This window comes from Lemur catta, chromosome 8 (genome assembly GCF_020740605.2).
Source record: "Lemur catta isolate mLemCat1 chromosome 8, mLemCat1.pri, whole genome shotgun sequence".
Classification (NCBI taxonomy): domain Eukaryota; kingdom Metazoa; phylum Chordata; class Mammalia; order Primates; family Lemuridae; genus Lemur; species Lemur catta.
In genome coordinates this window covers 1,947,749-1,962,113 of record NC_059135.1, presented here as the reverse complement: position 1 = coordinate 1,962,113, position 14,365 = coordinate 1,947,749, and the positions used below count along the sequence as shown (strand labels likewise).

General features: G+C 53.7%; 1 protein-coding gene across 12 annotated transcripts in view; it reads right to left on the bottom strand.

Moving 5' to 3' along the window:
* The window catches only part of HDAC4 (histone deacetylase 4), a 256,229-nt gene that overhangs the window by 103,638 nt on the left and 138,226 nt on the right, over positions 1 to 14,365 (bottom strand). The gene's annotated exons all lie outside the window — the stretch shown is intronic.

Genomic DNA, 14,365 nt, shown 5'->3' with positions numbered 1-14,365 from the left:
TTCACACAGACGCGGATTTTCTACAGTGGACTCACGCACTACTGAAAACATTTCACAAGGGGTTTTGATTAGAAACAGAGCTAAATCAATCTTAATCCCTACAAATCAATACCAAATTAAAGTGAGAAAAATAATGCAGAAAGAAAGGTAAGCTTTAGATTACAAATGTCACCAATAATCTGATGTGTGCACTCTTTTTACGACAGGTTTATGTTGTGAAGAGCAAATGTGTGCGCAGGACTCACTCTGAGCCACAGTTGCTCCGAGAACCACCCAGTGACACTCCAGTGGCACTTGTCAAACAGGTGGCTCTGCTGACACCATCACTAGGTATCCAGGTGAGAGCCCAGCCAGCCTGCTGGCCTCCCACAGGCTCCCTCTGGGAGGTCCCCCCCGGCAGCCTCCCCTGCAAGCTCTGCAGGCCCCATTTCATGTCTTCACCACCTGTCGTGCATGGGCGGGGCCTGGGGAGGGGTGGGGCCCTAGAAGGGGGCGGGGCCCTGGGAAAGGGGGCAGGGCCCGGGAAGGAGGCGGGCTTCCCCTCCAGCAGGGACTCAGGCTCAGAGGGGAGCCTGGACCAACAAACGAGGGCCACTGAGAAGCCCAGCTCCTCACTCCCAGGTGGGGCGCTGTATGTGCCTGACTTTGTCCTGGTGCCTCCCTTGGCCCACCTGAGTACCCCAAGACGTGACCCCTCCCAGGGACCTTTCCCTCCCAGAAGCTGGATGGCCTAAGACCAGGTCCCAGCCATCACCTGGGAAAACTGCACCCCAGTCTTGGAGCCCACCACCCCCAGGAGAATGGCCGGTGGCCTGTAAGTGGCAACCGCCTCTGGGTACAAAGCATTCCCCACGGTGCTGGAGGCCCCGGTCCCAGGACTTGGCCTTCTTCCAACCAGGCAGGGGTGGGACATGCTGCCCAGAGGCCACACTGGCTCTGGCAGGAGCTCTGGGTTCTAATCCCTGGGCAGCTGCTCAGCCGCTGGGAGCTGGGGACAGTCACCTGGACTCTCTGAGCCTTGGTGTCCTTGACTGAAAGGTGGTCACCCTGCCGGCAGGGCACGGCACAGTCCAGACGGTGCCCAGGATGGAGGGTTCTCTCAGGTTCCACTGCTGAGATGATGTCGTTCCCACCATCAGGTGCCACAGACCCCCCCCCCCCCCGTCCCACCGATTACCCTCCTGCTGGGCGGACGGAGGCCACAGAGCCTGGAGGAGCTGAACTGAGCCCTGCCTGGGCCTGGGCCACAGCGAGCAGCTCAGGACACTTTCCTAGACTGTGAAAGACGAAACCACCTGTGACACGATCGGGAAATACCCAACAGTCGATGACATCCTACGACGCGTCACCCGCTGGCTGTCCCTTTTCCTGTTCTCACGTCAGATGCTCTCTCGCCTGGCGAGCACGGGACAGACACCAGCTGAGTCTTCTCTCCTGCTTCTCCCCCAGCTTGGTGAAGCACGACCCCAGCTTTTTAAATGACGTTGTTTTAATTGAGTATCGGGCTTGACACGTCAAAAGCTTTTTGTTTGCTATCATGTGAGAAGACTCTACAGACACGAACCGCGGGTTCAACGAGCAGGACGGGCAATGCCCCTCCCCACCCCACAGAGGGGAAGGCTGGGTCGCACCCATTTCCTCTTTCCCTTTTGATTATTTCTATGGTAAAACATAGCAAAATGGGAAAACTGTGTAGGCAAACACGGGTTTTGTAACACACTTACGTTTGCCCACCTTGCCCCGACTGGTGAATCACACGCCCGGGCGGGGAGGGGGTGGGAGCTGCGGGCCCCCTGCTGCCCTCTCGTGGCTGTGGGGTCCCGTCCCGCCTTCGCGAGTGTGACCGTGAGACACCGTCTCAGAGAGAAACGGCACGGTGAGTGCCTGCCAGGTCTCGCCATTCCCGCCTCCGCAGCCCTCGACGAATCGGAAGGTCATTCTCCTTTGACCCGCCGGCGAGCCTAGTCACTCACCAGACCACTGCGGTGAGCCTGCCTTTTTGCTTTCTAGGCATAAACCTAACTTTGTCTTTCTCAGTTATCACACACGTACACTCGCTGGTGGACAGGCTGTTCCCATTTTGCGCAGAGTGCTGGTGTCCGCGCCCACGGGAGGGCTGGCCTGTGACATCTGTCTCAGGCTCTCGTCGGGCTGAGCACAGCCCAGCCAGCAGCGTGGCCGTCCTGCCTTACGCTGTGAGCTGCCGAATTTCCCACGTACCAACTCCCCAGGCCCCACGGGGGTCAGGCGCGACCCCTGCTGGTAGGATGTGCCAGGTGACCCGAGCGCTTACCTGGGCCGATCGCCTCCCGTCCCCAATTCTTCACAGAGGGGCAGGGGCCCCGTCAGAAACATCCAGGGCTTAATCTCTTTAAACACGGAACAAACCACAACTCCTAAGGTGTCCTTTCTGACCACTTCCGAACTGTGACGGGCCACACGTTTCTACCAGTGCATCCAATTACAGAGGCAGCAGGCCTGGCCGGCAGGGCCGTGGGGCCAATGAAGGCAGGCCCTGGGGAAGGGTCCACAGGGGCTGCGTCCCACTGAGACGGAAGGGGCCACCTGAGCACCTGGAAGGTCATGGGGACAGGGGCTGACGGGCACTCAGAGGCCAGCTCGATGGCAGCAGCCCTGCAGACTGGGGGGGGGGGGTGGCAGCGGGTGGAGGACGGGGCAGCCACACAGAGGGCAGCACGGGGCGCGAGGGACGCAGCGGTGGCTGCAGGTGGCCAGCCGGGACTGGGCTGCTGGGACGGCACTGCCTCAGGGACAGGGCGGGAGGTGGACAGGCTCTGTGCGTCACCACAGTCAGCTGAGGGTGATTTTCTTTATTCAAATTTCCCTCGGATTCTTCTGAATCCGGAGTCACAGGGCACCTTCCGAGGAACACGGACTGACGTCTGGTCCGAAGCAGCCACAGAAACGGCGCCAACGTGACCCTGAGGCAGACGCCACTGACCTGCGTCTTCACAGGCAGAGACTCCCGCCACAGCGCCGGCACCTGGCAGAGCCCCGCCCCGGGGATCAGCGCTGACCCGGTGCTCCGCCACCCGGGGTTTTCACGAAAATAAAACGACCAGAAGGTTCTTCGCGGGGAGGCTGCCGGCACTCGTAGCCGGGCCCGGCGGGGGACGGACTCGCGGGTGAGAACGGGAGAGAACAGCGTGCCCGGAGGTCGGGGTCTCTCACTGGGTGTAGCCTCACCCGGAGAGGAAGAGGATTTTATTGTTTTTTAAAAATATTTTACAATTCTCTTTTTCGTCTAATCTAGTCAAGCTACTAATGCTGTAATTCACAAGCCATTAATTTTTTAAACTGTTCTCTTGGAGGTTTGCATGGGTTCCCCAAATCAATTTAAACTTCATCTTAAAAGGAACTTGTAAACAGGACCAAAACACAAACAGCATGATCACAAATGACAGAGTCCACGCGGAACGTGAGCGTCACCCGCTGCAGGCTCAGCCTCCCGCAGGCCGGTGACGCTTCTGCCCTCACAGGTGCGTCTCAGCCTCCCGCACGGCCATCGGCTCTGAAGGCCACAGCTTTGTCCCAACCCCACCACACCTGACACTGCACGGCAGCCAGCTGGGCCCGCACCCCCCATACCCAGAGCACCCTGGTGCCCACTCAGGAGGGCGGGTCCCTCCGTTCAGCACAGGCAGAGCCAGTCAGAGAGGAGAATGGCTCCTGGCAGCTCCATCCCTCCTTCCGTGTGGACACACAGCGGGGGTCCGGCTGAAGAGCCCGCTGAGCCGAGAGGAGGCCTGCAGAGAAGCCTCTGCCCGGGTGAACCTGGACTAGCTGTGGGGCTGGGGCTGGGGGCACACGCCTGTCCCCCGCGGCACACGCTGCCACTGTGTCCCGGAAGTACTTACTCTGGCTCACTCAGTGTTAGAAAGGGAGGTGGGAGCTGCCTTGACTTACCCCCTGAGGCACCCCATGAAGCCCCACTCTTGGCCAAGGAAAGCTAAGAGCAGGGCGGAGACCCCCACAAGCGACACGTCACCTGCATCCCACACGCCACGGCCTGCCGCTGGCCTCGGAATTCAGCGCTGGCACCAACGGTTAGGGGTAAGAACGCGAATCCGAGCTTCCACAGGGCAAGGAGCCCCCTGCGCGGCTCCTGGGAAACGTGGCCTGCTTGCTCCCAGGGAGGACAGGACAGGACAGGGAGCCGGGCGGTGGAGACAGCCCAGCCGGCCCCGCCCCGCGCAGGCCGCTGCAGAGCGGAGCCACCTCCCGTCCATTCAGCATCGGGCACTGTAGGGTGCGTCACAAGTGACTTGTACTATTTCTGTATCAAAAACCCTTCGAAATGCCACGTGTTTCCAACAGAAGTTGCTGGTGCTTTTGACCCAAAGCACCCTGAAGAAAACAATAAAATCTTCTCTACTGAAAGAATGCAGCATCAAAACAAAAAAGCCTGTATTCTCATGAATATTCTATGGTAGTGCAGAAAATTGCTTTTATAGGTTGTGCCTTGAGAAACACGCTAACACAATCAGGCTCATGACGTCAGTCGGGGCACAAAGACCACATTCAGGGCCGCAGTGAGAATGGCTGGTCTGTGGGTGAGCGAGTGCTCAGTCGCAGAGAGAAAAATCTCTCTCCAAATACGTGGCCGTAAAGGACACTGACTCTCAGGACATGAATCAGGTCCTCTTTCCATGACACCATCCCACGCCATCACCAAGGCCCGGGACAGAAAGGAGACTGTTCTTTAGGAAACACGGCCAAAGTTTAGGGCTTCTCCAAGAATGGCTCATTCACACAGAGGGAAAAGTAACAGCTATTCCAGCTGCGTAACCATGACTTCCGCTTGGAGCGACATTCCGCCTGTGTGTGGGGGGCGAGAGCGAGGGAGGGAGGGAGAAAGCACGTGTGGAACGCACAACTTTCTGAACCGTGTTCCACCGTTTACAGTGAAGCGTGTCACCCACACGGAAGAACACGCATTAAGTCAGAGGACAGTGATGAAACAAACACCCGCAACGCCACTCTCCGTGCCACGCGCCTCCCGCCGCTGGCCTGCGACACTCTGACTTTGCTAAGCCTCCTCCTGCTTTTCCTTGTGGCTATAACGTCTGCACACACGCAGCCCCGAGAAGGAATTCTGCAGTTTTCTAGGACCGATGGCAGTGGCACCAATGCAGTGGAACGAGGGATGACAGACGTTCGAGGACAGGACAGTCTCAAGTCCAAGGCTGCTTTCCGCTTCTCGGGCAACTGATAGGTCCTTGTGGGGCGCAGCCACGAGCAAGCCCCGGGACACCAAGGGCCGCCCCCTCCTCGGCCTGGGGTGGGCCAGGCCTGCGGACCGGAGTCGGGTACAAGCTCCTGCTCCACGAGCCCGCCACAGCGGTCAGAGGCGAGCAGTGCGGTAGATCCCGCTGGAGAAAGGAGTGTCCTCAGGTGATGGAGGCTGTAGGCAAGGAGGGGAGGGCAGGGCCACATGGTCATGACAGGTCAGCGCACAGCTGGGCCTGGGCCTGTGTCCTCAGGTCAGGACGGTGGCAGCAGGCAGTCTCGCGAGGCCAGCCCTGGACACACCTGCCCCCCGAGCTGAACTGTGCGCTCTAGGTGGGTGACCTGCCTGTCTCTGCACAGGGCATCCTTCAGAGCCTGCCTTGCCTCCAGGGCGCTCCCTGCGTGTCCCTGCCCTACCGTAGCTCTCCCATTTCCTTTGTCCTGTCATCTCCTTTCCTGGTTTTTCTTTTGGTTTTTTTTTTTGAGACAGGGTCTTGCTCTGCTGCCCAGCTAGAGTGCAGTGGCCTCATCATAGCTCACAGCAACCTCAAACTCCTGGGCTCAGGTGGTCTTCCTGTCTCAGCCTCCTGAGTAACTGGGACTACAGGTGCGCACCACGACACCCTGCTAATTTTTTCTACTTTTAGTAGAGATGAGCTCTCACTCTTGCTCAGGCTGCTCTCGAACCCCTGAGCTCAAGTGATCCTCCACCTCGGTCTAAATCAATTAACAATTCCATATAGCATTATCAAATAGCCAGAAAGTGCCCTCATATTTTAGATAGTCTCGTAAATGCTTTTCATATTTTGTTCAAATCAAGATCCAGATAATGCCCACACGTTGCAATAAGCCGATATGTCTCTCACAGTCTATATACTCTAAAGCTCCCACCCCGCCCCCCAACTTGTCAGCTGGAGACGCTGGGCCGTCTGTTCCGTGGAGCTCGCTGCAGTCTGTCCCCTGCTGACTGCACCTCGGGGCGCAGGTGACCGGCGATCCCTGCCCCGTTTCTCTGCAAACTGGGCGTCTAGCCTAGAGGCTGGTCAGACTCTGCCTCGACTTCCCGGCAAGACTCCGCGAGCCCCTGTGTCTGGAGGGACTGTTCTGTCGTTAGCAGCCGACACTGATCGCCGCCCAGCTCCTTCCCAGCGGGTTATAAATAGAGCTCTCCCAGCCCTGCCCTCCCCTCTCCACGTCAGCTGCACTATCGCTATGATGACAAAGGATCCTAAACTGACTGTCTCCTTACCCTTGTGAACCGTTTTCATGAGAATGCAGGGGAAATGCTTGATTCCCTTTATTTGCCGGTTTTCAGAATAATGAGCTGCTCCCCCAGCATCCACCAAACGTGGGCACGAGGAGGGTTCTGTTTCTCTCACTGTGCAACGTGCAGAGCCCACGGCTATCGCTGCTCCCACAAACGCTCGGCCGCGTCCTCCAGTCACCGAGTCCCTCTGGGACCTGCTCGTGGTCTCTGGGAGCCGCCCTGTTCTGCTCGACAAGATGTTCCGGGTCCTTCTTCCGCATTTCTTGCCCCCCGTGTGGGTGCCTCTGGTGGGAAACGGTATGTGGAGACCAGAGTCCGGGTGCTGGGTGAGCACAGTCCCTGGGCGGGGACTGACGGTGCGTATGTCCCCACTGGAGTTTTGTGAATTTCCGGAGTGAGTGAAATCACACGCGTGTGCTCCATCTGCGATCACTCCCTGGAACTTGGGAGGGAAGGACTTATTAAAACTATCACTCAGAAGGACTGAACAGTAACAGTCAGGTTCCATCCAAAACAGTGATTTATATGTAATATCATCTTCCCCTAAGGCGTTCTTAACTGAATTGCAATTATTCCATTTAACTTCGTGCGCGCCTGCGTGTGTGTATGTGAGAGAGAGAGAGAGAAAGAGAGAGAGAGAGGAGATGTGAGGTGGAAAAGACAGAGTACTTTTTAATTTAAAGATCTAGAAAGTTCTGTAGGGCACGTATATAACACAAGTGCCCACCTTGGCTTCACACGCAGATGAATATTTATAAATCCTTCCTCTTTGCCTCATGTAGATGCACACATGCAACGCCAAAGAAACAAGCTTATGTTAACAATTCATTATAATTTAAATTATGCTTGAAAAATAAAAATTAAAAGAAATATTACGGTGCAATAAGAGGCTGTATTGTTTCATTTTCAACTGAAATAAAGGCGTAAAAAAATAAATACACATGTAACACACAGTGATATTTACAGATGTACATATATGTCAAGGTTTTGAACCTGGCGCTGGGCAGGGAGGTTGGTCATGCGCAGACCGTGCTAATGTGACCCTCTGAGCTGTCTTTTCCGTGCGATTCTAGACGTCCACACAGCGCCACGGCACAGCACACTGCGGGTCCTTGGTTCCCCTGTGTGTCTGCCTTCCAGAACCCACGAGAAGGACGCAGAGGAGAGCGTGTGCCCCCGGCTGGAGGACCACCCCCCCCCCCCCCGCCTCCTCTTGCCCGTGGCAGCGGCAGGCCTGCGGCTGACCCAGCCTACGCCCTGTGTGGTCTGCACTAACCCGTTCAACATGCTCACGACTCCACAGGGTGTGGACAGGTACCAACTTTACCCCCGTGGACAAGGGAGGACACTGAGGGCACATGGTTTAAACAGCCCGTCCAGGGTCACACGGCCAGTGACCCAGACCCGGAGCCCAGGCATCCCACCCACAGTGGGCAGTGGGAGGAGGCCGGTCCTGCAGGAAATCCTGGGGCAGGAGGGGGCGGCGATCGCAGGTCACCCCGGGCAGTGGTTCTCAGGCTGGGTGCTGTCGGCAACACCAGGGACTCAGGAACGATGCAGGGGCCCAGGCCCTACCCTGGCTGCACCTCTGTGGGCCCAGCCGTGCTGCAGAGGTCCGGGCTCCCCTCTAGCTGGAGAACCCCGCTCTGGAGTTGATGTTCTTCCAAACCATGACATTTTCATTCTCAGGGCAAAGGCTCAGGGCCACTCTGGGCATGCACAGCGAGCGCGCCCCAGCGCCAGTGGACCTGCCCCACCCCTGCAGCGCAGGCTCTGGTTTCCCTCATGACCAAGGCCAGGCCTCCCCTGTAATTACCGCTCGCTGCAGAGCCCTGCAGGCCAAGGTGCTCCATGAATGAACTTTCTTTTTCCTGAAAAGCTCCCAGGGGCCAGCGTAGCACCCTAGGATCTGCCTGGTTGCTGGCGGCTGAGACACCATCCCCAGAGGCATGGCCAGGGCCTGGTGTCCCCACCCCTGCAGCACCAGAACACAGGTGACAACAGGAAAAGCGCTGCCAAGCCCGGCCTCTGAGCAGAGGAGGAAACGGAAAACCCCTGAAACATTATTTTGCTGCTAAAAATAGGGAGCCATCGCCACAGGTGCGTGGTTTACGCCCCTCGTTCTACCCACGTGGGTTCCCACCTCCACCCCACTTGAACCTTCCCCAACATTTCCAAAATGTTTCCTTCCTGGCAGAAGAAGTCTGAGTAGACCAGGTGCATAATGAGGCATGAACTCCTAGCATGCAGCCAAAGCACCTGCCGCTGAGCAGGATGACCTCCGAAGGGGGGTCAGCATCTCCCCTGGGCTGCTCTGCATCACCTGCTGGGGCAGGGAACACTGATAGGAAGGCCTGGCCGTTCACACACCCGCCCCAGCTCCATCCCTGAAACCCGCCAGGGGCACACTGGCTTGGGATGACGTTTCCAAGGAAAGCCTGACGAGAGTCACCTGCATCCACAGGCACTGTGTCCTGTCACAGCACGTGCAGGCAGGGGAACCTGGTCTCTGCACATCTCCAGTGTGCAATGAAGACACGAGGAGAAGACAGGTAACACACAGAGATAGCAGAGTAGGGCAGTGGTCACAGCAGGGACTCTGGGGCTGGGGGTGAGTAGTTCAAATCTACCTGGGGGACCCTGCGTACGGCACCAGCCTGTGCCGATGGGGGGGATGGCAGGATGTCTACTAGTTGCAGGCAATAGGAGGTCACGTGAGAAGTGCTGCCACGGGGCTGGCGTGGGTGGATGCACCCTGAACCCTGCAGTCACTGTCACAGGGGTGTGCACTGAGGAGAACTAGTGTCCAGGACATGCAGGAGCATGGTCCCCCAGCAGAGCTGTACCCCTCTGGCCTGGTGCATTCCTGAGCTTCTGGGTTTTCAGCCCCAGGGTGATTAACACAGCAAGGTGGCAAGATAAGACCCAGTGGGTGGCAGGGTGCCCAGGAGTGAGTGCGTCCAGGAAGGGCACAGGTTTCACATTTGCCATTTCCAGTTGGCTGAGCACACGGGAGGCAAAGAGCACTGACAGGAGCAAGGAGGGGCCAGTCCCGCCCCCCGGAGCGCAGCTCAGCCGCCACGCCCAGCCCCAGGCAGGGCCCAGCACAGTCCAGACAGCAAGCCCGTGCCCCTCCTGCACACGCAGCGGAGCTGAGCCGGGGCAGCGCCCCCCACGCACACAGCTCTTCGGGCTCCCACGTCACAGGGCAGAGGCAGTGGCTGCCCAGAGAGAAGGCAGGACCAGGGTCCCAGGCCTAAGAAGAAAGAGCCTGTGGCGTCTCGTCTTTCAGACTCCAGGGACTGGGAACTGTTTAGCTTTCAACTGTGCGTTCAACCCTCCTGGACGGGCTGCACCTTGAGTCTGTCTTTGCAACCCGCATGTGGGCAGGCACTGAGCCCTCACATCCGACACCCCCTCCTCCACTCCCAGGGGCCCAAAGCCTCCCGGGGTCCCCACATCCCCCAACACAGCCAACCCTCCACTGCCTGGGCCCTACAACTAACCTGGTGCCTGGTGAGAGGCGGGTGTCTCCGCTCCTGTCCTCCCGCCCGCCCGCCTCTGAGTCCCCCCAGCTGACAGCTGGAGACCCCCCGCCTTCCTGCCTGTCAGCTCTGCCCCACCGCAGTCAGTGCCCTTCCTGCTCCCCCACCCCACGGCAGAGCCCGTGTTCCAGTCCAGGGCTCGTTCTCTGACCTGCGGACCTCTAACTGCCAGAACTCTGGAGAGGCAATATCTGAAGATAGATGACTGAGAATTTTCCGGAACTGGTAGAAGGCAAACACAGAAGGCACAACCAAGCATGAAAAAACAAAATCAAGACAACTTCAAAGTGAAGCTGGAGACCACCAAAGGCAGAGTTCAGAAGACCCTGAGATATAAGCAAGGCCACCCAATGACGGAAATGCTGTCCCGGAAGCCAGAAACCACTGGAGCATCTACGCACACCCAGAGAAAACAGCTGTCGACCTAGAATCACGTACCCAGGGAAACCATCTTTCAAGAACAAGTGCGGAATACATACAGGGACATCTATACACAGACGAAAAACCCAGAAAGTTTTAAGCGGCATCAAGAAGCCGCAGTGGAAGAGCAAGACGAGGTTGGCCGGGAGCCGATGAACACAGAGAAAAGCCTAAGCGAGGATCGCCCGCAGGGGACAAGAGGAGCAACGATACCGTTACCAACCCAGCGGAGCCAAACCAGAGAACACTTAAATTCTGGACAACACCAAGAGCCAATGGGGCAGGTGTGGGTGTGTGAAAGTGTCCCTAACACACGCGTTTGGGGAGGTCGGGGCATAAACAGGAACTTGAGACCTTTGAAGTCCATACAGTGACGTGTCACAGCCACCTGCTGGAAACAGAGCACTGCCTCCCAAGTCAGAGCCACAATGGCAGCAGGGCCAGTGGAAAGGAATCTTGAGGAGAAGAAGAAAACACGTGTGTCAATAACACACACGTGCACAGACACACTCACAGGGACCAGTGGTCACCTCCCCACCCAAGTGCACAACCACACCTGTAAAGTCTTGCCAAAAATAATCAAGCTGGAATCTGATCAAACCTCTAGATCTAGTTACCAATTTGCAGGAAACACAGGCAACAAATGAACATCTCAAATGACACGAAAAGGATGAAATCAAGCAAAATTTAGTACATAGGAAAGAAAACCATGTAGGCCAAACAACTGGTATCTTCGATAGATAAATTGCAATGGTTGAAAAATCAGTAGGGAGGAGACACCTACGGGTGGACTGCGGACTGTGTGACAGGTACCAGTCACCACGCACAAATGCTGCTTGGACCCCGCGTCAAACTACAAACTAAAAGAATTTTATTTTAAACACCATCAGGGAGATATAGACACTGGGTGAAATCTGACAGTGTTAAAGATAGTTAATCCCATCTAAATATGAAAATGGCGTTGTACTTATGTCCCTGTCTTTTAAAGGGACAGGCACTGGAATAGTTAGCATTGAAATGATAAAATGACTGATTTGAAAACGCTGAGGGCGTGGGGTCGGAGGGAGGGATGACCTTGCTGGGGCTGACGGCCAGGGCACGAGGGCTCCCTCCACCACTCAGTGTGCCCCAGATTTCCTATGATACAAAGTTCAGTTTTTAAAAAAAATCACATTTCTAAATATCTGTGGGCCAAAGAAGAAATCATAACAACCAGTTAAGAATAATAAGAATGGAAAAATAATAAAAAAAATTACATATAAAAACTTGCAAGATTCTGCTTAGTATACTTGAAAGAAAACTGATAGCCTTAAATGCTTATATTTGAAAATAATAAGGATATAAATTAATACATCAAATATATTAAAAAACTAGAAAAAACACTATAACAAATCCAAAGAAAACAGATGAAAGGAGCTTATATGAATGAAATAAAAAATAATCATTACATATACTCATACATACCAACATGACAAAAAATTGGTTCTTTGAAAATGCCAATGAAACAGACAAACTACTTACTGATAAGGGTGATTTAGAAAATGAGGGAAAAGACACAAATTAAAAACACTAGGAGATAAAAAGGTCACCTAACTTCAGATATGGCAGAGATATAAAAAATTTTAAAAAATACTATGAACAGCTTTAGGCCAATAAGTTTTAAAACCTACATAAAATAGATACATTTCTAGAAAAATATAACTTTCCAAGTTGACAACAGAAAACAGAATAACCCTATAATCATAAAATACATTGAATCAATACTTTAAAATCTTTCCACAAAGATTATTCCAAAAACAGTGAGAGCAAACTTTCAACTGATCATTCAGTTCGAAACAAAACTCTTCAAGACGATACAAAAAGCAGCAACTCTGAGCTCATGCCTTGAGGAGAGTATAAAAAACCTGTTACAAAAACTAGACGAAGACAATATAAAAAAGATAGAAAAAGTAGTCTCAATCACAAATACAGCCACAAAAATCCCAAATAAAGTATTAATTAGCAAGCTTAATCTAGCAATCTATACAAAAGATAATAGACCAAAACAAGTGTTTCAAAACAAGAAACGCAACATCTATAGAGAGCACCTATACACGTAATTCACATTAATAATGATCATCGTCATAATGAAAGTAAGCATATGACAAAATCCAACATCTATTCATTATAAAAGCTCCTAGCAAACTAGGAATAGGAGAGAATTTCTTTAACCTGAAAAAGACCATAAAAAAGCCACAGTGAATAATTGCTTTTAATGGTGAAGCTTGAAGGAGACGAGCTTCCAGCCCACACTGCCCAGGGGAAGGAGCTGATGAAGTGCTGCTGCCACTGAAAGGGGAAGAACCAACCCTGGATCCACCACTGCCACACAGGACTCCTCCCTCACGTAAGAAGAAGTTCAGGAGTTAATAGAACCAAGGAGGGAATTAGCAAGGTGCTAGGTAAGATCAAAATAAAAATTTCAATATATTGCAACAAGTAGAAAACCTAATATTTAAAAAATACAAGGTACCTAGAATTAAATCTAACAAAACCTGGGAGATACCTTTATGGATACAAATTATGAGATACTATTGAAAGACATTTTTGAATTACCTTCATCAATGGAGAGAGAGCTCATATTCAAGGGCAAAATATCACTGGAACAGAAAAACTCAAGATGCATAAAGTGCTTCTTACCACAAAAGACAAAGCCAATACACTTGACTACATTTAAATGAAGAATTTCTGCACATTTGACAGCCATCACAAGGGAAAGGCTGAATCCTGGGAGAGGATCCTTTAACACACAAACTGACACAGGACCTGTGTCTGTAACATACAAGTAACTCCGACAAATCAGTAAGACGACAGTTCAAAAGAAAACAGCAAAACTTCATGGCTTTTCACAGAAGGACTCTCACAGTAGGCAGGAAAGTGAGGGCCGGAATGCAGTGAGCACGTAGCCATCAGGGAAGGGCGCGTCAGACGCCCCGGTCTCCTGAGCCTCACCCGGGTCCGACGTCACTAAGCGGTAGGGAGGCCAGGCGGCTGGGAGTGGGTGTGGCAGCACGTAACTGAGACGGAGCCTTCTAGAAGACGGGCATTCTTCCTTCCTGTATGAGCTGAACGAGGTACAGCCACACCTGAAAACTCCCTGCACCTCTACACAGGAGAACGGTGCAAGAATATTCATTAGAGCAGCACTAACTAGAAACAAGCCAAATACCTACGGAGCACCAGGTGAGCTGCGTAGTATGAGAGGGTGGGAGTGTGGTCGGCAGTGAAGACGAAGGAATTACAGCCACACGGAACGGCATGAATGAATCTTAGAAACAATGTTAAGTTAAAAAAAAAAAAAAAGGATGCTGCAGGAAACCCTGTCAGTATGACTTCAATTTTAAAAAGCTCAGAAAAGTAAACACAAACAGTATGCTGACGGAGGAGGCACGCGTACATGGCAAGGCCAGTTTTTAAAAGAAACCAAGGCAATGCTGACCGTGGTTCCCAGTGCTGTGTGTATCTCAGCCTTGGTTCCACTGTCCGTTCTGCAAGGGGCCCCCCGGAGAGCAGCCCTGCCAATACCAGCACTGGGAGATGTCTCCCTCTACTTCCCCCAAATGCCATCCCTTTGGGGTCCTGTCATGAGGAGGGACAGCACGCTGCTTCAGGGGACAGACTGACCGTTCAGAAGTCTGCGGTCCTGACTCCCTAGTGACAGCACATTCAACAGGTACAATAAGACCATTTGCACCATGACAACCTGGTCACGGAACCTTTAAAACACACTCCACAAACACCAAGAGTCTCTGTGTATGTCACCAGAAAGAAGAAAGGGCAGACGCTGGCTTGCTCTGCCCCCGTGCCGTGCTGAGGGGCTGGCGGCAGCAGCACCGAATGCCGC